Here is a 23,168-nt window from a genome sequence, read left to right on the forward strand (position 1 = left end):
AGATTCAGAAGGGAGATGGGTCTATAGTTTGTGCATTCTGATGGGTCCTTGTTGGGTTTGGGTATGATAGTTATGTGGGCTGCCAGAAATTCACTAGAAGGTCTGTTGCCAGACAAAATGGAATTAAGAGCCGAAGCTAGGTGCTCTGATAGAGTGTGGTCAAAAGTTTTATAATATTGGGCCGTCAGACCGTCTGGTCCAGGGCTTTTCCCGCTTGCCAGGTCATGTATAGTTTTAGAAACTTCCGCTGTGGTAATCGGTGATTCTAGGGCGTCAACGTCCGTTACAGGTAGAGTGGGCATTGTGCAGTCGGTTAAGTAAGAAGAGATTGCTTGATCTCTGGTATTATAGCCTGTTTGTCTTCTTGTTTGGGTCGGGATGTTGTATAAAGCTGAGTAGTAGTTGTGGAATGTTTCTGCAATTTTTTGTGTGTCGTGAGTGATAGAGCCATTTCTGGTTCGTATCCTGTGTATATTATTTGAGTTCAAAGTGTCTTTAAGAGCTCTTGCTAGAATTCTCCCACCTTTATCTCCATGTTCGTAGTATAAAGATTTTTGGAAGAATAAGTTTCGTTTAGTTTTGTTATCTAGAAGGTCTTGGAGATCTTTCCTGGCTGAAGTGAGTTCTGCCAGACCTGAAAGAGCTAGGGATCTTTTATGTGTTAATTCAAGTCTGTTAATTTTTTGGACTAGTTCCTGTATGTGTTTTTCTTTTTCCTTTTTCTTTCTGGCTCCCCATCTGATCAGTTCTCCTCTTATGACACACTTGTGTGCTTCCCACACCGACATTGGGGAGGAATCATGGGTGTTGTTCTCTGAGAAGTAGTCTTTTAGCGTTTTGAGAGTCTGAGCCTGAACAGTAGGGTCCGCCAGAAGAACAATGAAAAGGAAAGAGAAAAAGTTTATAGTTATCCTAGCAGTGGGGCCAGTTAAATATGATTAAGTCTGCTCCATATGTTGCAAAGTACAGTCATATTGAAATCAGGAGGGGGTGAGTAGGAGTAGATAAATAAGAGTAATACGAATTTGAGAGTGTATAAGGAGATAATGAAATAAGAACTGAAAGGAAGTAAGTACAGATGTTAAAATAAAATAATGGTAATGTAATAAAAGGAAGTAAACTAAGAGAAGTTGGGTTTTAACAGGGTAAAGAAAACAGGATGGGTAGGAGGACTGGGTACTGCATCGTCATGGTTTAAGCAAATGTTTTAGAGAAAAAAAAGTAGAAGAGGGGGACTTGAACATTTTCCATGTGAGGAAAGGTCTTTTAGACAATGGATGAATCCATTCTGCAAAGTGTAAATAGAAATGATTTGTTTAAAATGTTTTTTTGTCAGGCAGGTTACAACATACAATAACATCAAAAACACACATTAATCCATTATAGTTATATTATACTGGAATTCTATAGTTAGGAGTGGATCCCTCTCCTGGGTGATTCTGCTTGGCAAAGTATTGGATGACAATCCATTTGGATTAGCTTCCATCTTGGGACTAGAAGCTTCTGAGATAGTGGCAAACCAGAAACAAAACCGAGCTGGTGCCATTTCTGGCACTGATACGAACAATAACATTGCCAGCTGTAGAGAATGCAATTATGAGCTACAGCACCATAAATATTTAGGCAGGACACATACAGTATATTGATTAGATGAGAACTAAATGACAAAGGGGTGCTGTTTCGAAACACTTAACTTTATAGGATCTTTCTCACTGATTTGGGTGTAAGGTAAAACATTTCTACAGTGCATCCGGAAAGCGCTTCACCCTTTCCACATTTTGTTATGTCACAGCCTTATTCCAAAATGAATTAAATTAATTATTTTCCTCATAATTCTGCAAAGAATACCCCATAATGACAACATTAAAAAAGTGGGTTTGAAATCTTTGTAAATTTATTAAAAATAAACGAAACACAGTACATAAGTATTCACAGCCTTTGCCCAATAATTTGTTGACGCACCTCTGGCACTAATTACAGCCTCAAGTCTTTTTGAGTATGATGCTACGAGCATGGCACAGCTATTTTTATGAAATTTCTCTCATTCTTCTTTGCAGGACCTCTCAAGTTTCATCGGGTTGGATGAGGAGCGTCGGTGCACAGCCATTTTCAGATCTCTCCAGAGATGTTAAATTGGGTTCAAGTCTCGGCTCTGGCTGGGCCACTCACTTTGTTATCTTGGCTGTGTGCATAGGGCTGTTGTCCTGTTGGAAGATGAACCTTCACCCTAGTCTGAGGTCCAGAGTGCTCTGGAGCAGGTTTTCATCAAGGATATATTTGTGCATTGCGGCATTCATCTTTCCCTCGATCCTGACTAGTTTCCCAGTTCCTGCCGCTGAAAAACATCCCCACAGCATGATGCTGCCACCACCATGCTTCACTGTAGGGATGGCACTGGCCAGGTGATGAGCAGTGCCTGGTTTTCTCCAGATATGACACTTCCATTCAGACCAAAGAGATCAAGTTTTGTTTCCTCAGACCATTTTGTTTCTCATGGTCTGAGAGTCCTACAGGTGCCTTTTGGCAAACTCCAGGTGGGCTGTCATGTACCTTTTTACTGAGGCGTGGCTTCCATCTGGCCACTCTCCCTGACTAAGGCCCTCCTCCCCCCGATCACTTCATTTGGCTGGACGGCCCACTCTAGAAAGAGTCCTGGTGGTTCAAAACATCTTCCATTTACGGTTTATGGAGGCCAGTGTGCTCACTGGGACCTTTAATGCTGCAGACATTTTTCAGTACCCTTCTCCAGGTCTGTGCCTCAATGCAATCCTGTCTTGGAGGTCTACAGACAATTCCTTGGACTTCATTGCTTGGTTTGTACTCTGAAATGCACTGTTCACTGTGGGACCTTATATAATCAGGTATGTGCCTTTCCAAATCATGTCCAATCAACTAAATTTACCACAGGTAGACTCCAGTCAAGGTGTAAAAACATCTCAAGGATGATCAGTGGAAACAGAATGCACCTGATTTCTTCATTTTTTATTTTTAATAAATTTGCAAAGATTCCAAACAAACTTCTTTCACTTCATCATTATGGGGTATTGCTTGTAGAATTTTGAGGAAAATAAAGATTTTAATTCATTTCGGAATAAGGCTGTAATATAACAACATGTTGAAAAAGTGAAGCTCTGTGAATACTTTCTGGATGCACTGTATATACCTCTAAGGGGTCACTTATTGTACCACCTACGATCATTATACTTAGTATATCTGGGGGTATCAGCATATTCAGTTGGAATGTTATTCACTTTTTCCATAATGTACTGTATGTACCTAAGAAGTTGGTCTGCTGTTATTAAATAGCATTCTAACCCTAAATGAAAAAGTCGAGGACTACTTCGCTTGGCCCCTCTGTAAATTTTGAGCAATCTCTGCAAATGTTGTAAAGTCATGAAATATCTGGTAATCCAGCCTGGCCCCTTAGCAAAAAAAACTTCCTATTTGTTACAAACCATGCTAATCACAAAAGCAGATCCCTCCTAGTGTGATCAGCTTGTATATCTTCTTCTGACTTGCAAGCTACAGGGCATAATGCAGACACAGGGCTTACCTGCAGGCTTTCACAGTTGTTTATGATGTTTATGAGAAAGGAGATGATATAGAAGGGAGTAGGCAGGGGATGTCAATAATCCCTATAGCCCTGCTTACAATCCAAGAACATGTCTGGGATTCTATGAATCTAAGGACTTCCAGGACCAGTGCCATTGATGGACCCTAACAAGCATCTTCAGTAATCTCTACTGCTGGTTTTCATCCATAAGCTTTCAGTTACACAATTGTTACATCTTTTTTTGTTTAAATTCTCTATATAGTGTTTGTGTGTGTGTTTGTGTGTGTGTGTGTGTATATATATATATATATATATATATATATATTGAAAGATAGATAGAGAGAGAGAGAGAGAGAGAGAACTTTTGGAAGCACAAGATACATAATGAACAATATAGCAAATGTACACTTAAAGCACTTCTCCTTCTGCCTCCCACTCAGTGTTGCCAAATTTGGAGTTACAGCATGGAACACTTTCTGCCATAGCTTCTCCTCCTTCACCCTGTCACTTTATTGTTTGCAGGTGACATTCTGTAGACCTGCCCTACCATAGAAAATCTGAATAAGAGTCTCATTGGAGAGATCCCTTGCCCTCTTCACACCTGGATGGCTTTCATTTTCAGTTTAAAAAATGGACTGAACTAATTATGCCGGTGGCATTAATTTACATCAATAGGCCTGCATGAAGACCCAGACCTATTCTGTTTCTAATCGTGGACCTAAACTACATGCATCTTTACTGATGGTCATGACTCATCTGTATACAACCCCAATTCCAAAAAAGTTAGGACGCTGTGTAAAATCTACATAAAAACATACTGCAATGATCTGCAAATCTTATGAAACCATATTTTAGTCACAATAGAAAATATAAAACATATCAAATGTTTAAACTGAGCAAACCATTTTAGGGGGAAAAAAAGGTAATTTTGAGATTGATGCACCAACATGTTCAAAAAAGTTGGAACCGGGCAACAAAAAGCTGGCAAAGTAAGTAGCACTAACAAGGAAGAGCTGGAAGAACATTTTGCAACTAATTAGGTTCATTGAAAACAGGTCAGTAACATGATTGGGTATAAAAACAGCATCTTTAAGTGTCTCAAAAGTAAATAAAAGGCAGAGGTTAACCTACCTGTAAAGAAGGGTGTGTCTAAAAATTGTCAATTTCAGAATAATGTTCCTCAATGTAAAATTGCAAAGACTTTAAATATATCATCATCTACAGTACATAAAAAGATGCAATGAATCTGGAGAAATCTCTGTGCATGGACAATCCCGAAGTGTAATATTGGGTGCCCATGATCTTCGAGCCCTCAGACGGCATTGTATTATAAACTGTCATGATTCTGTGCTGTACATCACTGCATGGGCTCAGGAATACTTCCAAAATTCACTGTCTGTGAACACAGTTCACTGTAACATCCAAAGATGCAAGTTAAAGTTCTATCATGCAAAGAAGCCAAATCTGAGAATGACCCAGAAACACTGCCATCATCTCTGGGCCAAAACTCATTTCAAATGGTCTGTTGCAAAGTGGAAAACTGTTCTGTGGTCAGAAGAATCAAAATTTGAGATTCTTTTTGCCAGTCATGGGAACTTTGTCCTTTGGACTAAAGAGGAGAGGGACCTTCTGGCTTATTATCAGTGCTCAGTTCAAAAGTCTGCATCTCTGATGGCTTGGGGGTGGATTAGTCCTGATGGGATGGGCAGCTTGCACATTTAGAAAGGCACCATCAATGCTGAAAGCTATAACCAGGTTTTGAAGCAGCATATGCTCCCATCCAGATGATGTCTTTTTTCAGGGAAGACCTTGCATATTTCAGCAGGACAATGCTAAGTTACATGTAACATCCATGACAACAGCATGGCTTTGTAGTAGAAGAGGTGCTAAACTGGCCTACCTACAGTCCAGACCTTTCACCAATTGAAAATAATTGGCACATCTTGAAACGAAAATACAATATACAATAAGTTACAGGACCGAATTCTACAGTATATCAGGCAAGAATGGGACAACATTCCTCTCCCAAAACTTCAGCAACTGGTCTCCTCAGTTCCCAGACATTTGCAGAGTATTGTTAATAGGGAAATGGGATGCTAAACCATCGTAAACATGGCTCTGTCCCAACTTTTTTGAGACATGTTGCTGTCATCAATTTCAAAATGATCTTATTTGTAATCATTTGGTATGTTTTCTATTTTTCTCTTGTGAATAAAATATGGGTTTATGAGACATGCAAATTTATTGCATTCTGTTTTTATGTAGATTTTACACAGCGCCCCAACTTTTTTGGAGTTGGGATTGAACATCTTCGCTCACACCCATTGGAATACATCACTGCCTGTTTTCCATCCACAAAACAAAAAATTAAAAACAGACAGGTCAAACGCCCTTGTGAAAAGGATAAAAATGTTTATGGATCATACCTTATATGTTTAGCAAGTTTTTTAGATTCTTTGAATTGCACACATTTTAATATACACATTACCCTTTTCTGCACTATGTATAATTTTGTATACCCTGTACTGTAAACTTGTTTGATAAATAATTTTTTTATGTTTTGAACAAACATAAAACATTTTTTTTATATGAATTTTGTGTGCTTACTTATTTATTTCTTTACAGTGTATGTTACTTATCATTTTCTACTTTGTCTGCAGATCAGATTGGAACTATTACAAGTTTTTTTAGAGTCTCCATACATAAATACATATAACTATTTTGTGGTTTTGCTTTTGAATACTTTTAAGGTATTTGTAGCTATACATAGAAAACCTTAACACTACATTGTGATATAAATAATAGACTACAGAGAAATTTGTTAAAAAAACAATATGCCCTACTATAAGAGAGAACAGAGCAAAGGGGCGGGACTTTAAATGAAGTACTCGGTGGGTCAAAAAATGTTTGGTAAAGGTAATCATATTTGAAATATAGATTGGTAGTCACACTGTCACATATTAATATTTAGTATTCACAAAATTTCATATATATATGCCCGCCCTTTGGGGGGTTGCCCTTTGGGTTGTCCGTTTGTGGAATACACCATCTTAGCTCCCGGAAAAGATGTCCCCTGTCTGGGGATACTCATGGCCCATAATACCATACCATCAGCACATGGATACCATGTGAGTAACATATGGGATATTATACCTTTTTTGGTACTTGCAACATTGATAGATTCACATGCTTTCTCCTGATGAGTGACATTAACTCATGAAACACGTTGAGCCTACAGATGTTGTGTTGTAATCATGTGTACCTATACTCCATCTATCTATTGTGGATTTTTCTTATGCAATTTGGATACATTATATCTTAACATGAGTTTATATATGCTGGGTTCCAATATGTATCATGTGTTACCATCTGCCAATGGATTGTTATGAATTATGTATTTCATGGCCAAATAAAGTTTTTATCTAGTACATATTTTTTAATGTAACAGATTAGAGGATTTTTAGACCATGTAGGTATCATATTTTTGTGTATATATATATATATGAAATATTAATATGTGAGGGTATGTTATAAACTACCAATATATATTTCAGATATGATTACATTTACCAAACATTTTTTTGACCCAACGCATACTTCATTTAAAGTCCCTCCCCTTTGCTCTCTTCTCTCTTATATACCGTATATACTCCAGTATAAGCCGAGTTTTTCAGCACATTTTTTGTGCTGAAAAAGCCCTCTAGGCTTATACTCGAGTCACTGTGTCCATCTGCAGGCTCATGCGCCTGATCTCCCGGTGCTGTGACATGCAGTCTAGTCAGTGGCCGTGCAGTGTAACAAAGCCCTGCCTTCTCCTCGTCCTCGTCCATGATAGGCAGAACACTGATTCACTGCTGGGAAACTGAATCAGTGTTCAGTCACGGACGAGGACAAGGAGAAGGCTTTTTTACACCACATGGCCGCCGACTAGACTGCATGTCACAGCGCCGTTGTTCTGGAGCTATCGGGTACATAAGGCTGCAGATGACACAGTGTGGCATGCAGATGGACACAGTGGAGCATGCAGGTGGACACAGTGGGGCATGCAGGTGGACACAGTGGGGCATTGAGATGGACACTGTGGGGCATGCAGATGGACACAGTGGGGCATGCAGATGGTACAGTGAGGCATCGAAATGGCACAGTGGGGCATGCACATGCCACAGCGAGGCATGGAGAAGGCACAGTGGGGCATGAAGATGGCACAGTGAGGCTGCAAATGGGCACAGTGAGGGTGCAGATGAGCATTGTTGACCCTCTTTTCCACTTACAGTAGCGGCTCCATGTCCCACCCTAGGCTTATATTTGAGTCAATACGTTTTCCCAGTTTTTGGGATGAAGACTACGTCTCAGAAAATGTCCTACTAACCCCCTTCCCCGATCAGAATATGCCCTACTATTTTCTGTCACCAAAATCATTTAAAAGAAAATATGTGTATAGCTCAGCAGTATGGTTTTTGCATTTTGTTTATTTATGTGATGCACCTTGTAGATACACGTCATGCCTCCAAAGCAGTTATTCACTTCAGCCTTGCACAATAAAACACAGAGTTGTTAGCTGGAAAAACTAGAAGAATGGGCTTTGTTTCCTTAGAGCTGCAAGCCATTCAAAGACACAATAGCAGCACATAACATGTGAGGAGGAAATTGTTTTTTAAAGGAATTGTCAGATAGAGGCAACACATCTTAAAACTTTTTTTTAAAGCAAACTGTACATTATTGCAATCTGAATTACCAAAATCTGTACAGTATGCATATTTCAATTTTGGGAAGTCTGATGGTTCATAGGAAAATCAAAGTTGATATAGTTTTCTCTGTCTTCCCACCTTTTTTGAGGTCCTTCACACCCCTGCAGTCTGATGCAGTGTGTTAAGGTGTATACGTTAGTGAGCGTTACATTAAGGGAGCGAATGGGCTGTCAATGTGCCATAATGGATCACATGGTGCAAACGTACACAAACCAATTCATGTGTGAAGTCATCCTCAGAAAGAGCAGTTGCTTTATAGTGAGTTATTCTCCCAATAAGACCTGATTAATACCCTTGAAAAATATGATATGCTGTTTCCTAACGTATTTCCTTCACACAATTTGTAGACCTGACATTAGTATTACTGACAACAAAAAAGTACATTGACAGCATAACCAATTCTAATGAATGCCATTTTCACCCTACTGTACAGCTGTGGCCAAAAGTTTTGAGACTGACACAAATATTCATTTTCAAAACGTCTGCTGCCTCAGTTTTTATAATGGCAATTTGCATATACTCAGGAAAGTTATGATGAGTGCTCTTGCAATTCATTTATTGCAAATTAAATGAATCCCATAAAAAAACATTTCCACTGCCCAAGAAAGTCCAGCAAGCACCAGGACCATCTCCTACAGTTGATTCAGCTGCAGGATTGGGACACCACCAGTGCAGAGCTTGCTCAGGAATGGCAGCAGGCAGGTGTGAGTGCATCTGCAAGCACAGTGAGGTGAAGACTTTTGGAGGATGGCCTGGTGCAAAGAAAGGCAGGAAAGAAGATACTTCTCTCCAGGAAAAACATCAGGGACACACTGCAAAAGGTACAGGGTTTGAACTGCTGAGGATTGGAGTAAAGTCATTTTCTCTGATGAATCCCCTTTCTGATTGCTTGGGGCATCCAGAAAAAAACTTTGTCCGGACGCTACTGTGTCATGCTAACAGTAAAGCATCCTGAGACCATTCATGTGTGGGGTTGCGTCTCAGCCAAGGGAGTGGGCTCACTCACAATTTTGCCTAAGAACACAGCAATGAATAAATAATGTTACAAAAACTTTTCCCAACCATCCAAGAACAGTTTGATGACGAACAATGCCTTTTCCAGCATGATGGAGCTGCTTGCCATAAGGCAAAAGTGATAACTAAGTGGCTTGGGGAACAAAACATTGAGTCTAAGGCCCGGAAACTCAGCAGACCTTGATCCCATTGAGAATTTGTGGTCAATTCTCAAAAGGCAGGTGAACAAAAACAGAAACCATAAATTCTAACAACTCCAAGAATTGATTATGCAAGAATGGGCTGTCATCAGTTAGGATATGGCCCGGAAGTTTATTGGCAGCATGCCAGAGCAAATTACAGAGATCTTGAAAAAGAAGAGTCAACACTGCAATTATTGACTCTTTGCATAAACCTAATGTAATTGTAATCAAAGCCTTTGACACTTGTGAAATGTTTGTAATTATACTTCAGTATACCATAGTAACATCTGACAAAAAGATCTAAAAACACTAAAGCAGCAGACTTTGTGACAATTAATATTTGTGTCATTCTCAAAACTTTTGGCCACGGTTGTATATGTGTGAAGGCATTCCATAGAGTCTTGCTTGACCCATGGTTTGTATGCATTGAGCCTTGTTCTAGTGTCTGTAATTATGGATAAATTGGGTAACCTATTTTTTCAGCTTTCATTAAATGGTTTTTTAATGATTATTTGTAACTGTCATTTTCTGAATTATATGCTTTAAAAAAAATTGTAATACAAAATGTTCTTAATAGACGTTGAATATTAACAGCATCCTTTTTTTTTCACAATTTACTTTTTTCTTAACATTTCACTACTAAAGCATTTTATAGAACAGCAATACTTTAACACTTTTTGAACAAGTGTAGTTAGTCACTTGCAAACTTCCTCTTCTGCTTTGGTCAAAATGCACGGGGGTAGGGCAGTGTCAAAGCATTTGGATGATAAGTGGGCTGGATCAAGTTTCAGCGAGATTAGGAAAGTAGTACTACACATCAGCTCACCACATGCTCTTTTAGGACTTTTGGATGATTGTAAAGGCAAGCCTTTGGAAAGCATAGTAGTGGAACTGCAACACAAATTGGGGTGTCTAATGAGGAATCGAGACAACATTCTGTACTGGAATTTAGAATTGATGCGCTGAGCTTGTGCTTATACTTTGGTTGAGGATTTTGAAGACAAGATACAAAAATGTTACCATGGAAAAATGGTTTGGTTTAACCATTATGTATTTATAGAAGTTGTGTCATCAAGCAGTAACGGAAAACAAAGCTTGTCACAGCACGCATCATCCCTCGTGTCACCAAGGCGGCTACGGTGAAGGACCCGGTGAGCATGTGTCAAGTATTTTGCTGTTCACATGGCCAGTGTAAACAAGAAGTTGATTTTGATCACTTGGATGATTACTGACTTTGAAGGATATTTAAAGGTTCTACATTTCATTTAAATGCAGTGTCAATCCGCTAAGGGGCCAGACGCAGATTTGAGACTTGAGCTGGACCTCTAACTTTTTGGAGCGAGGAGGCTGTAAGGAAATGTTGAAATGTGTATGTAAGGGGAGCTGAAGGGGGGAGATGAAAAGGAGGAACTTCAGCAAGAGCACTGTACTGTAATGCGATATTCAGAAAATCAGCTATCTAATCTCGCCTGCAAATTCCTTCCCCCTCTCTGCATGACAGAAAGCAGTTTACTGTTCTGTAGCTGGAGGCAGTGTCTGTGAAACTGCAGAGCAGGCAAGGAGGCAGCCAGAATACTATTGTGATCCACTCCACAGCTTCTGTACAGCCCAGGCTTCTGCTTACTATTGTACAGCCAAAAAAAATGTGAGCCTTTATGTAGGAAGCCCTGAGTAGGGAACTGATTTACATTACCCAAGCTAGCACTCAGGCAGAGCTCCTTGTCAGCAGACACTACTTTGGGGTTGGTTCACATGCCAGTCACGTCCACCCTTTGGAACAGCGAACAGCAACACCGGGGCTTCATCAAGTGATGAGAGCAGACGTCAAACTGCCCTATGAATATTGATGTGGAGGCTAGTCTGCTTTCGTAGAGGAGCAGAAGGAAGCAAGATGGCTGCCCTTTAGGATTTGTTAGAAAGGAGACCAGACTGTGTTTGCTGGATTTCTGCAAGGCAGAGGGACGTTTAAGAGGTCAGAGTGCTATATTTATGCCCATATGTCCTTCCCTTTCTCTCTCTTCCCTGTTTCTCTCTTCCACTTTTCACACTCTTGCCAACAGATCTGTTTGTTTAGTGTGGAAGAATAAAGAGGACAAAATATACTGATCTTTCCCAACATGGCTGACATGCACAGGTTTTACATATATAATAAAGAACCCTTCACTCTTCATATTTTAAGGTTCATCAACAATGCTTCCTGGGAACTAGGTGATGCCTATTTTAATGTAATATGTAGGATGTGTGTGTTTTAGGTTGTGTCTTACTGCTTTATAAATATTTCTAGTTCTCTGAAAAAAGTCTAGTCTTTTTAATAGTTAATTGTGTTTTTCTTTGCTATAATTTTGACTTTTCTATTAACTTTTGAAGCATGCCCTTTGTTTTCTGTAGGCAGATTAAGAATTTGATGACTGACTGTCTGATTGATTGGATTGATTGATTAATTGCCACAATTGTAATTATTTCTTTATCAAACTCTATCCAAATATTTAGTGTGTTGGCTGTATTCTATCTTGAAGAAAATGTGTAATTAGTGTAATAGGAGACATCTTGGTCTGTGTTTTTTTTCCCCCCCTTCTTTTCCTGTCGCCCGGCATGTGTCTTTGAGTGTACCTTGGACATTTTTTTTGAAAGTCTGCATTTTGCCTTTGTGCTGCTAGTGAATCAGCTTTCCTTTGGGCAGCCGGTGAGTGACATGTAGACACAAAGACAGACATATTCAAAAGGATGTATGTTAAATTGTAATTAGATGGTCAGCTTATAGATTTACTTTGTCCATAATTGTAAAATGAAATGTTTTGTGAAATTAATATCATACTGGAGTGGAAATTTTTTTCTATGTTTTCAGACCTGACTTTTTGTAGTTTATTCCAGCAAGTAAAAATGGGTGACAGACACATACATGACACCATATATATGCTGCCATCTACCTGATTGTTTCTTTGTCTTGTTGGGCTAGTCATTTTATCACCTTTTATTTATCACCCTTGATAAGCATGTGATCATTGCTTGAAATGAGAGAAAATTGACACCTGATCAGAGTGGAGGTAAACCGTGTCATAGATAACGCTACATGTCCCTTAGTACACCTAAGCAGGTTACGGACTGGCCTGCTTCATCTGTCCTACCCTGAAGCAAAGGTTGTATGTGTGTGGGTGACATTCAGGCTTATCATTCCAGGGAAATGAAAAAAGTGATTCTCCATCTTTTATAACCAGTCAGCTGCTCCGTGTGCCATCTGAGGAGACTCTTCAATGCATTTGCTTTCGTCACACTTTGGCTGCACACATAAAAAGTGAAGAAAGGCACAGGACACAGATTCATTCAGAAAATGGTTTCCCAGCTCATCTCCCATCTCAGTGTCTGTTTTCTCTTTTCTCTGGGATTAAAAGATCTGTTTCCTGTTGCAGGCTAATGGAGGCTGTTCTATTTGCATCTTAATGGCTGTCTGCAATGCTGCATTATGAGGAGGAACTATGCAGATTTAGTTGTATATTTACATGTGTATTGTAAAAGAGGACTTTCATTTTTGATGGCAGTGATGAAGATAAAAGGGGAAAATTATATACCTTTGCATTGCCTTTGAATGGAATGAAGCTGCCCTCTGGGAACTGATAACATGTTAGATCTTTAATGGCAAGACAATAGTAATGGAAAGGTGTGGAAGTACATCAGTGTTTACCCATGCACATTACTAATGTGCTTGCAGATGGGTAGTTAGTAACTTCTTTTTAGGTGTTAATGTAGGGTATGTCATAGCAGTATACATCTCATAGTATTGCCTAAGTACAGGCCTTGTTACCTGAATTGGAAACAGTGAATGATAGTATATCATATGAATCAGAAGCCTCCCCAATCCACTTTTATGTTATGCAGTTTAGATAGGAAGCCGCTGCCCAGAGAAACATGTTGTGTGTTCACCTATATTAATTCTGGTTTTGATGACTGTAAATATGGAATGTTGGACAAGACCAATAAAAACCTTTCCGATACGCTTTCTTGGTTACAACTTTTGTAAGGAGTCCAAAACATCTCTCCATTTTAAGCTATCATTTGTGGAACTGAGTGGCCTTTTTCCATGAAGCACTCTGTTGGCACTGTTTGCATGGCTCTTGGCACAAAACCAAGGCACTGAAATAGTTGTGATGAAGAGTGCATGGACTTGGACTCTGGTATGTCAACACTGTTTAAAGAGCAAGCTGCATGCGGTGGCTCCCTGCTTGTTGTGACGGAGAGAAGTGGAGGGTTGTTTTTCGGCACTAGGTATCAGGTGGGTTGTGGGGATGTGTACAGTCCATTCACATACTACTTGGTGGTTATTTAGTAACTAATAGAGCTTCAACTGTTCAATTTGTTCAAAGTTCAATCAGGTTTTTCCTGAATACGAGTATGTAGGTCTTGTATGTACCTTCTTTTTAAAGAAGATTATCCTTATCTGCTAAATAAACAAAATTGTTCATTAAATATTTATCTTGGGCATTTTATAAAGTAGTCTTAAAGCACTGGTTAACTGTTTCCACTCTTAACAGCGTGAAATAGAGTATGTTATATTCGTGCAGTGGCTTATGCTAGTAGAAGAGATCTGCCAAGTTTGCGAGAATGCCAGTGGTTATCTTTGGAAATGATTCTGCAAAACATGACCACAAATTGTTTAGTAAGATTCACAGTATCCTAACTTCTCATTCTAGTGTATAATCTCATAGAGGAATCATGTCCAGAACAGTCCTATGTCGTGCCCAAGCCGCTGCTTGACAGACATACACCTTGCAAGGCAAAAAATATAGTTTTGGGTGACTGGCAAAGTCACATGCAGAAAGTAAATTTGGTAATTGATTTTGTAAAATCTGATCTTCCTATTAGCCTTTGCAGCTACCCTCATCAGAACTCCAGTGTGAGGGTTCATGCTTATATGATGGTCAGTTGGGAAAATATTTCTTATATTTCTGGGTAGATTTAGAGGCTGTTTTATTTCAGCCTCCTCTGCATTCAATCAGTGGTAAAATCATTGAGTCACAGATTGTATACGTAAACTATTTACAAAATTGGTAAGATGTTGTTGTCAGACAGGTTGCATGGGTTAACAGTATCACAGATCATAATCAGAATAATGTAATGGTCATATGGTCATGTTTCATGGTATCTTGCAAAGTAATTTGGGAAATACTGTTTGTGAGGAAAAAAACAGTAGTATGGCCCATAAAGAGAGTTATATTTTATTTTTATTGACACCAATGGCTCTGTGAACTCTCTCAGAGTTTAGGAGTGGCCTGTCTAAAAGTGGAAACATAACAATGTAGCCTAACGGGTTTATGGGGTAATCACCTTAAGACCTTGTTGTCATTATTGTAATATTGCTATTTTTTATAATGTAAGGTTGGCCATACACGGTGCAAATTTCTTTCCTGCACCCACAAACAGTATTGACAGGGGAATCAGCAATTGTCTTCTCCCAGCGGAGAGAAGACAGTGAATACTGCTATTGGCTAAAGTAGCCACTAATGATAATCATAAAAGAATTTCGCAGGCTGGTTGTACCCAAGTTGATTGATCGATCAACTTGGTACATTCTGCCTGACCATTAACAGTTCGAATCTCAGCCGGTTTCTGCTGAGCAGGCCAAGATACAAACCATGTATGGCTGGCCCTAAACTTCCATGTCTAAGAACCCTGGTGTTATGTGGCTCCTTGGTGTTTGAAGTGTGGCTCTCAGGCCCACAGTCAGTAGAAGGAGCATGGGTTTGTAAAGGGGCCTTTACTGGTAGTGAAGTCTAGCAGTTTCATGAAACATGTTCCTAGTCACTGACTATCTCCATGGTTTCTCCAACCCCTACCCCTACAGTCTCTGGCCATTTCCTTCAATCTGTTACAGTTTTCCATAGCATTACATATAATAAATATGATAAGCAGTCCTTTAGAGACATCAGGGGTTGCATTCCAGGCCCCCTTTACCTTGTAATTTGACAACCACTGTCTTAGGACTATTTTACATGTGTCATGATTGGCTTTTGTCCTATGTTGTTTCAATGTGCCCTGTGTGCTTGCATACAATGTGCATTTGACAAATGCAAAATGTGTATTGCTTAAAGAACAAGATGCGTTTGGTGCAATACTCCCTAGCTTTGACAAACCTTAAGACAAAAATGTAAGAAAAAAAAACTTGTAAACTCATCTGGCCAGACTATATTCTACAAGTATTTCACAGGCTTGCCTAAATGTTGTGCAACAAACTTTAAATGAGCTTCAACATGCTTTTTCTTCAGCAATGGAGTCTTGCATGGTGAGCGTGCATATAGGCCATGGCGGTTGAGTGCATTACTTATTGTTTTCTTTGAAACAATTGTACCTGCTAATTCCAGGTCTTTCTGAAGCTCACCACAAGTGTTCCTTGGCTTTTGGACAACTCTTCTGATAATTCTTTTCATTCCTCTGTCAGAAATCTTGCGAGAAGCAACCTGATCATGGCTGATTTATGGTGAAATTATATTCTTTCAACTTCTGGATTATTGCCCCAACATTGCTTGCTGAAACGTTCAAAAGACCTTCTGTAACCAATGTCATCAGTATGTTTTGCAGCAATAAGGTTGGAAAGGTTTTAAGAGAGCACTTTGCTTTTACCCATCATGAGATGTGTCTTGTGTGACACCGTGGTAATGAGACACCTTTTTATAGGCCATCAGTTGAGACTGAACCAGCTGATATGAATTTGCACTGACAAGGGGCAGGATTGCTTTCTAATTATTGATAGATTTCAGCTGGTGTCTTGGCTTTCCATGGCTTTTTGCACCTCCCTTTCTTCATGTGTTCAATACTTTTTCCCTGGGTCATTCCATTTTATTAAACATAACTTAATTTCTGAACTTATTTGTTTTGGTTTCTTTGTATGCATTGGTTGCATGGGTTGTTACCAACATGTGTTGAAACTTTCATGTCAATAGTACCTTTAGAAATATATTTACCAAGAAAAATAGTGATGTGTTCTATACTTATTTTACCCGCTGTATATGATTTATACCACCATTTTTATTAAGGGGAAGACATTTGTATATGTGTATTATCCCCTTTGCATAGGTATGTTAAAAACTGTTTTCAGTGGTGTTGATTACAGTGTATTTAAGTGAAATTATTAAGATTTGGTCAGATCCATGTAGAATGTCTCACCTGCAAGTTAAAGGATATTTTACATACATGGATATGAAGCACAGTGTACAGTTCTGTTATTTATTATATCAGTCTGGACTAGTAGTCTAGGGCAGATTTACTTAATAGCTGTCAGACTATGCAGCAGGCACTACAAGTTGCTTGTATTTACAGTACCTCACCAATGATACCCCGTGGTGAAATCCACCACTGCAGCCCCAGAAAAAAAAAAAAGAAAAACAAACAATTCCACCTGCGAATGACTGGGACATTTTACACTCTCCCTGGCCTCTCTAATTTCTGTGCTTGGTAATAAGTAGCCAATCACCAGACTTCAGTGCTGTCACATGGGGGCAAGCAAGAATGGGCTCAGCCCTGTGAAAATGTTTACTTTCAGAAAGTCGAAACTTGCATAGGACTTTAAGGATGGAAAGAACATATACATTGTATAAAGCCTGGCAGGTATTATATCATATGAATGTCACCTAACCCTCCAACATACTGTACACTATTACTTCAACCTACAATACCTAAAATACATTCTATATTGTACTATGCAAACCACCCAGTCTGGTCAAGCAGAAAAAAATGTGCTTTATACTCTAGTCACCATGGTCCTTAGTTGTCATAGCAGTATGGCAACTGTTAACCATATAAATATGTATTAATGGGACAGTTACATAACATATACAGCTTTACTTGACACATTGGTCAAGTAATGTGTGTGGTATCTCATTAGACTGCCAAAAATCTGCAGTGAATCTGCACTTCAGGAGGTTCTCTCATGAATCGTCATGCTATGTCACCTTCAGTGGGAAAACTGTTTTTTTGTTTGGTTTCCAGACAAATAGAGATATTTAGATGAGGCTGACATCTGCAACTTAGAATTCTAAAGAGACAGGTGTCAGGCAGTGTAAGGTTGTATTACAATGATACCCGAAGTCTGGGGCTGACATCATCATAACCTACATCATAATTCTACAATAATGGCAGAGATCAGTGGAAAGATAACACATTGAGAGCTGGTGTTTAAGTCCCTTGCATTACATAGATGATCTTTGCACCGTTTATACCCAGTAGAAGCAAAGAGGCTCAGTGACTAACCTCTTATTAGAACCAAAACATTGAATTTCTCGGATTAATTTTCACATAAGGCTACTGTATTTTGTGTTAAATTCAGTGTATCAATATGTAAAACATAGGACTGTATTTATGATTAAAAAACTTACAACATGCATGGTATGTGAATTTACATAAGTAAGGCTTATGAGGACTAATCACTTTGCAAACAGCAGGAGCTGGTCACAACTGGCAAGAACCATTCAGAGATGAGTTTTAGCAGTTAAGTATAGTGAGATGAATTCATGGTTCATGACTGGTTGCTGTGGGGTGTTCATGCCACTGTTCTTTGCACCTTGTTACTTATTAAAGCCTATTTTTTCTACAGATGTCAGAAAACTCTTGCCCAATTTGGCTTTTTTCAAATTGGAGAACTTAGGGAACACCCTTTTGCCTGTAGGCTATACCTGACTATGGAATACTTCTTCGGTTTAGGTATTTTTTTTGGGGGGGGGGGGGCAGCATAAAGTAAGAAGTTTATTTTTCCCAGCTAACTATGATTGGTAGTTTGAAGATGTCTGCCGAGTGCTTCCCTTTCCCCCTCTATAGGCAATAGGTGTGCATACTTGCACCACAATCGTTCATGGGAAATATGATATGGTGACCACCATTGAATGTCTGTATACAGCTTTAGTGCTCATGTAAATTGGAATAAGATTGAAGAGCAAGTCAGGTCTTTCTGAACTGCAGGTAGATTGTTTCTACGTTGCTTTGCATTGCCTTTAAGTTGCTTCTGGGTTTCTTTGAGCTGCTATTGAGTTGCTTCTCCATTCACATTGGCTACTATTGGAAAGAAAAGCAGGCTAGATGCAAACAAATGCGCTTGAACATGATATTCTACATTCTCAATTTTAGCACATGCACATAAATACAATACATATCTGTGTATTTTAAGTTAAAATGAAATTTGGCTACTTTGTGGCTTTTGAAACCACAGGCGAGTGTGGTTGCATTAAAGGTGTAAGCCGTGTTAAGCCACTTCCTAAAAAAGGATGGGCTAACGTGATGTGTTACCAGTGAACAAGATGATGATGATACACGCATATACCTGAACTCTTTACAAAAAGGTAACCGAGAACACTGACAGATTGTAGCTATATGTAAGTGCAGGATTTTAAAATGAAGTGCCCGTTCTTCGTGCCAAGCTGTAGCACTGTATCCTTGACTTTTATTGGTGAAGCGCCGTCTAGGCAGGTTACTCATCGCAGGTTCAGCTTTATTTTTACTTTACACAATCATGTGAGCAGTATCGAGCACCATGACTTAGAGAGAGGTCATCTGCGGTGAGCCAAAAATAGATTCGAAGCAGCCTCACAAACACAGGTCTGGTGGTACTAGCACTGTGCGCTGGCGATAGAAAGCCATTCTGCTTCAAGACTATAAATAATTTTGGCTGTAGCATTTGGGAATTGGAAGGCATAGAAACCTTTAAAATCTGTAAACAAAACAGACTTACCACTAAACACGGTCGTTGCCAAGAGATTGTTTGCTTTCTTTTTGTATCATGTTATAGCAATGCATTTGTGGTGTTTTAAAAGCAACTTTGTTGTTTTTCTGGGAATATTTTTTTTTTTAATTCTTAATAGATTAGTGGTTAGGTTTGCATACGCCTTTTAACAGACAATAACTGATCAATAGCCCTTCTTTTGTCTGTTGTCATTATGGGGTCTCTTTGCATTGTTCTCAAACATTTGAACTCAGTAACGAGATCGAATCCTGTTACGCTTAGTAGGAAGCATATTTTATTTTTGTCCGACTTCCATATTGTAATTTACCATGTGCTTGCAAAACAAAAGTAGAACTAAAGTTGTGTGTTTGGTTCATCTATAGCCTTTTGCATCAATTTGTAGTGATAAAATGTTTTCAGCCTGCAAGAATTTATTGTCAATGAAGTACAAAGCTTGTTGGCTTTTGGAGGTTACTTTTTAACTTTCGTATCTGAATGTGTCAGCAGTAGCTGAGCCACCCAGCTGTATTCTGATTTACCTTTATATTGCATCGTGATGCAGGATGCCTCACCTCAAATGGCCTCTTTAATGATCTTTGTCCTTAAAAACAACCTTCCAACCACTGCAGATAAAAGTAGACCTTGTTTGCATGAAAAATACTGTTGACTCTTTTTGCATAGATGAAAGAAGAACCCTTCCTCTTATATCAGGAAAAAAAAATACTACCTGTGTAGGATGTCGTGTTGGAATCAAATGTACGGTACATGCAAAATCCTTCCGTGTGTGCAGTAGTAGATATTCGTACCCACTGTTCAGATGCTTGCTCCAAGCTGCTGAGTCACAAAAGTTTGGACTGATGTCGCTGTGTTTTTTGACGACGTCTCTGAAACAATTGAGGCTAGCTCTTTGCTGACAATGCAGTGGAGGTTCCTCCTTATTCCTAACAGACCAACGGGCCTCTCTTTAATCTCCGCAGTAGAATTACAAAATGAGAGAGAGTGAGTGAGTTAAAAAATTTCTGGCGCTGTTGCATTAATATCGGTGCCAGAGGTGACTCCACAAATAGGAGATTCCAGGTCAGTGTGACGCCTTCTCACGTGGTGACGCGCACATGGCTACAGTGTTTATAAACATGAGTCCAGAAATACTAAGGGGAAATTGGAGGGTGTGTCAGTCCTTTTAAATGTCACAGGTGTCGAGTGTGTGGTGTGGACCGGATAAGAAAACTAGAAACGGACATCTCCCTTATCGCTCTATCACACATATATTACATATCCGTTAACGTAGGGCGCCTCGGCAGAATTCATTTTCAGCCAGATTGCCAACATGTGCTATTTAAATGTTGCAGAGCTTTAGGTGCTTAGATTGCGATACAGCATTAAGATTTGATTTGTGGTTATACTGCTCGCAATACAATCACGTATGAAAATTTGGAATTAAAAAGTAAAAATTAAAAAAGTGTTTTTTGGATCAAGAATCTCACATTTTGTTTTTATTTTAGAAATAGTTAAATTTGTATTCTCAACATACTGAAATGATAAAGAATGAACTATCTAGAAGCACTTGCCAGGATAAGCAGCATCTATAGAACGTTATGCATGGCTTACGGAGGTCAAGTTAGGACACTAGGAAAACATCATACAATGAGTCCTTTTTGTGTGCATAAAAAACGGCCTGCTTATGTTACCTGGTCTAGAGCGAAGAGCTGTGTATGATTTAACCAAACCTCATTACTGCTTTTAGACTCCAGTATATACTGTGGATGATTTGATATATACTTTTATGATTTATTTTTATCTAACTTTTTAGTGAATCACTTCACTTCCAAACACTTTTAACACTTATCCCAGACTAGGTTGCCTTTTTTCTAACATGTTTTGTGACTATTCTGGCAGCAAGTTTGATGTGGACTTATAATATAATCCAAACTTCGAGACCGGCCTTAGGTATTTGGCTGTGTGCCTGCACTGGATATTGTGGGACTACTATTGGACTACTTATTTTCCAAGACTGTTTCTGCCAGTAATATGATGTCAACTCTACTCTAAGTATAATTTGTTTACAGGAAAATACATTTAAACTAGCACTCGCTGTGAAGTACTAGCACCTGGAGGCCTTTGATTTACTGTATAGTACCCCAACACCTCTAAATTCTATTGCTTTCTGTAATGCTTACTGACCAGCTTCCATTGTTGCTTGCTCAGGTCAACCATTACTGCCTCATGTGCCTTAATATTTTTTGGACAAGCTGCCCGGCACAATGCAAGCTGCCTGGCACAATATTTGGACAAACGTGCAAGCAACTCTAGGTGTCTGCAATACAAAGTGAGTGCCAGTTTATATGTTTTATATATATATATATATATATATATATATATATATATATATATATATATATATATATATATATATATATATATATATATATATTTATTTTAAACAGGTACATAACTGCTTTGCCAGTGGGGTTTTAAGTTGGTGGATGCCAGAAACACCCTTTCTTATTGAAACTGTGCATCTCAGATTTCCTTGCAAAATCAGGATGTAGACAGCATAGTGTTACCTTCTTGGCTGACGCTGCTGTCAACACAAAGCATCACAGCTGTGAACAGCTTTGAACAGCCTCATCTGTATGGCGTTTAGCCTTTAGGTAGGTGGCCGGGGAGGGGGGGGGGTGTAGTAAAACCGCATCTCAGACATATGTTTTTTACCACCCCCTGACCTATATAAAGGAGGCCCAAAATCTGCAATCTTACTGGTCAACAATGTGTAAATGTGGATTTTGCACTTGCAAGACAAGAGTAGATTTTTTTTTAGGCTCATGGACAAAAAGATGTTTACTCAGTACAGCCATGCTAAAGATTATAATTTCACATATTCTTTCACTCACTGCCTCAAAAACTTCCCCCTAGTGGAGGACAGCTAGGTGTGTTAAATCTGTCTAGAGGAGATCACATGTGTGTGGGATTGCCATAACTGGTACAGACACCAGTTGGAACAAAGTGATCTACAGGGTAGGGTAGGTGATAATCATTGTTCCCCAAAGAAGAATAGCAAAGGAATTTATACAGGGCATAAACATGCTTGTTCAGCTGTTGAGATCATACATGTTTATACTGTGACCGTTCTGCATATCAGTTGCATGTTTCAACTGTTGTCTCACCTTTATGGGTACATTTAGGGGCAGAAAGACACATACATACCTAGACATTATGACATCCAAACGCATTTACAGAAAATTGTGTGAAAGCATAGCTGGCTTCATGACAGCAACTGTATGGTTCTTTAGAAGCATAATGCTGTTCATATTTTGTTGCAAACTTGATGCAGTGTTGTGTTCTACCTATTTTCAGCCCCTAACCTGTCCACCTTTAGGACAATCCCATCAAATCATACCCCACATTTATTACCTTTTGTACCACCACCCCCTCCCTTTAGAATGTAAGCTCTACGAGCAAGGCCCTCCTGTCCCTTCTGTATTGAACTGTACTGTAATTGTGTTGTCCCCCCTCTACATTGTAAAGCACTGCATAAACTGTTGGTGCTCTATAAATCGTTTAATAATAATAATAATAATAATAATAATATAGTTTCAGTGGACTCTTTACAATTTTAGGAAATAGATGTAAAGTGAATTTGACAGATAAAATATGAAACATTATCTGACTGTGTGGCCATCTTTGCAATCCTTTATTACCATGGCACTCATTTTGTTTATTGACAAAATGGCAGTCCTCCAACAGCATAATACTTCTCTGGTATTATCTTTGCAAAGCAAAAGTCCACTGGGCAACATGTGTGCCCTCTTACCACTGGTAGTGTCAAATCTTTGTGGCCACATGGCATGGACTCTGACACACCTGCAGTCCTCAGGCATTTGTCAAAATTTCAAATTGGAAGAATATGATATGCCTTTGGCAACATTAAACCTTTTGGCCAAAATCAAATCCCCCTTGATACCTATCATGCT

General features: G+C 39.0%; 1 protein-coding gene and 1 long non-coding RNA gene across 2 annotated transcripts in view; one reads left to right on the plus strand and one right to left on the minus strand.

The window, feature by feature from the left end:
* Nucleotides 1–10,299: 10,299 nt before the first annotated feature.
* Nucleotides 10,300–23,168, plus strand: part of TET2 (tet methylcytosine dioxygenase 2) — a 135,774-nt gene continuing 122,905 nt past the window's right edge. The window contains exon 1 of the mRNA XM_077476664.1: nucleotides 10,300–11,469. The gene's annotated coding sequence lies outside the window, so the exon portion shown is untranslated. The remainder of the gene's footprint in view (nucleotides 11,470–23,168) is intronic.
* LOC143974882 (uncharacterized) lies at nucleotides 18,203–20,344 on the minus strand. The gene is made up of 2 exons (XR_013272291.1): nucleotides 18,799–20,344; nucleotides 18,203–18,533 (listed from the first exon to the last, which is right to left on the minus strand). It is a non-coding gene; the product is annotated as an uncharacterized LOC143974882 (long non-coding RNA).

Source organism: Lithobates pipiens, unplaced genomic scaffold, assembly GCF_037356315.1.
Source record: "Lithobates pipiens isolate NorthernLeopardFrog02 unplaced genomic scaffold, aLitPip1_a1.2 Scaffold_13, whole genome shotgun sequence".
Taxonomy (NCBI): domain Eukaryota; kingdom Metazoa; phylum Chordata; class Amphibia; order Anura; family Ranidae; genus Lithobates; species Lithobates pipiens.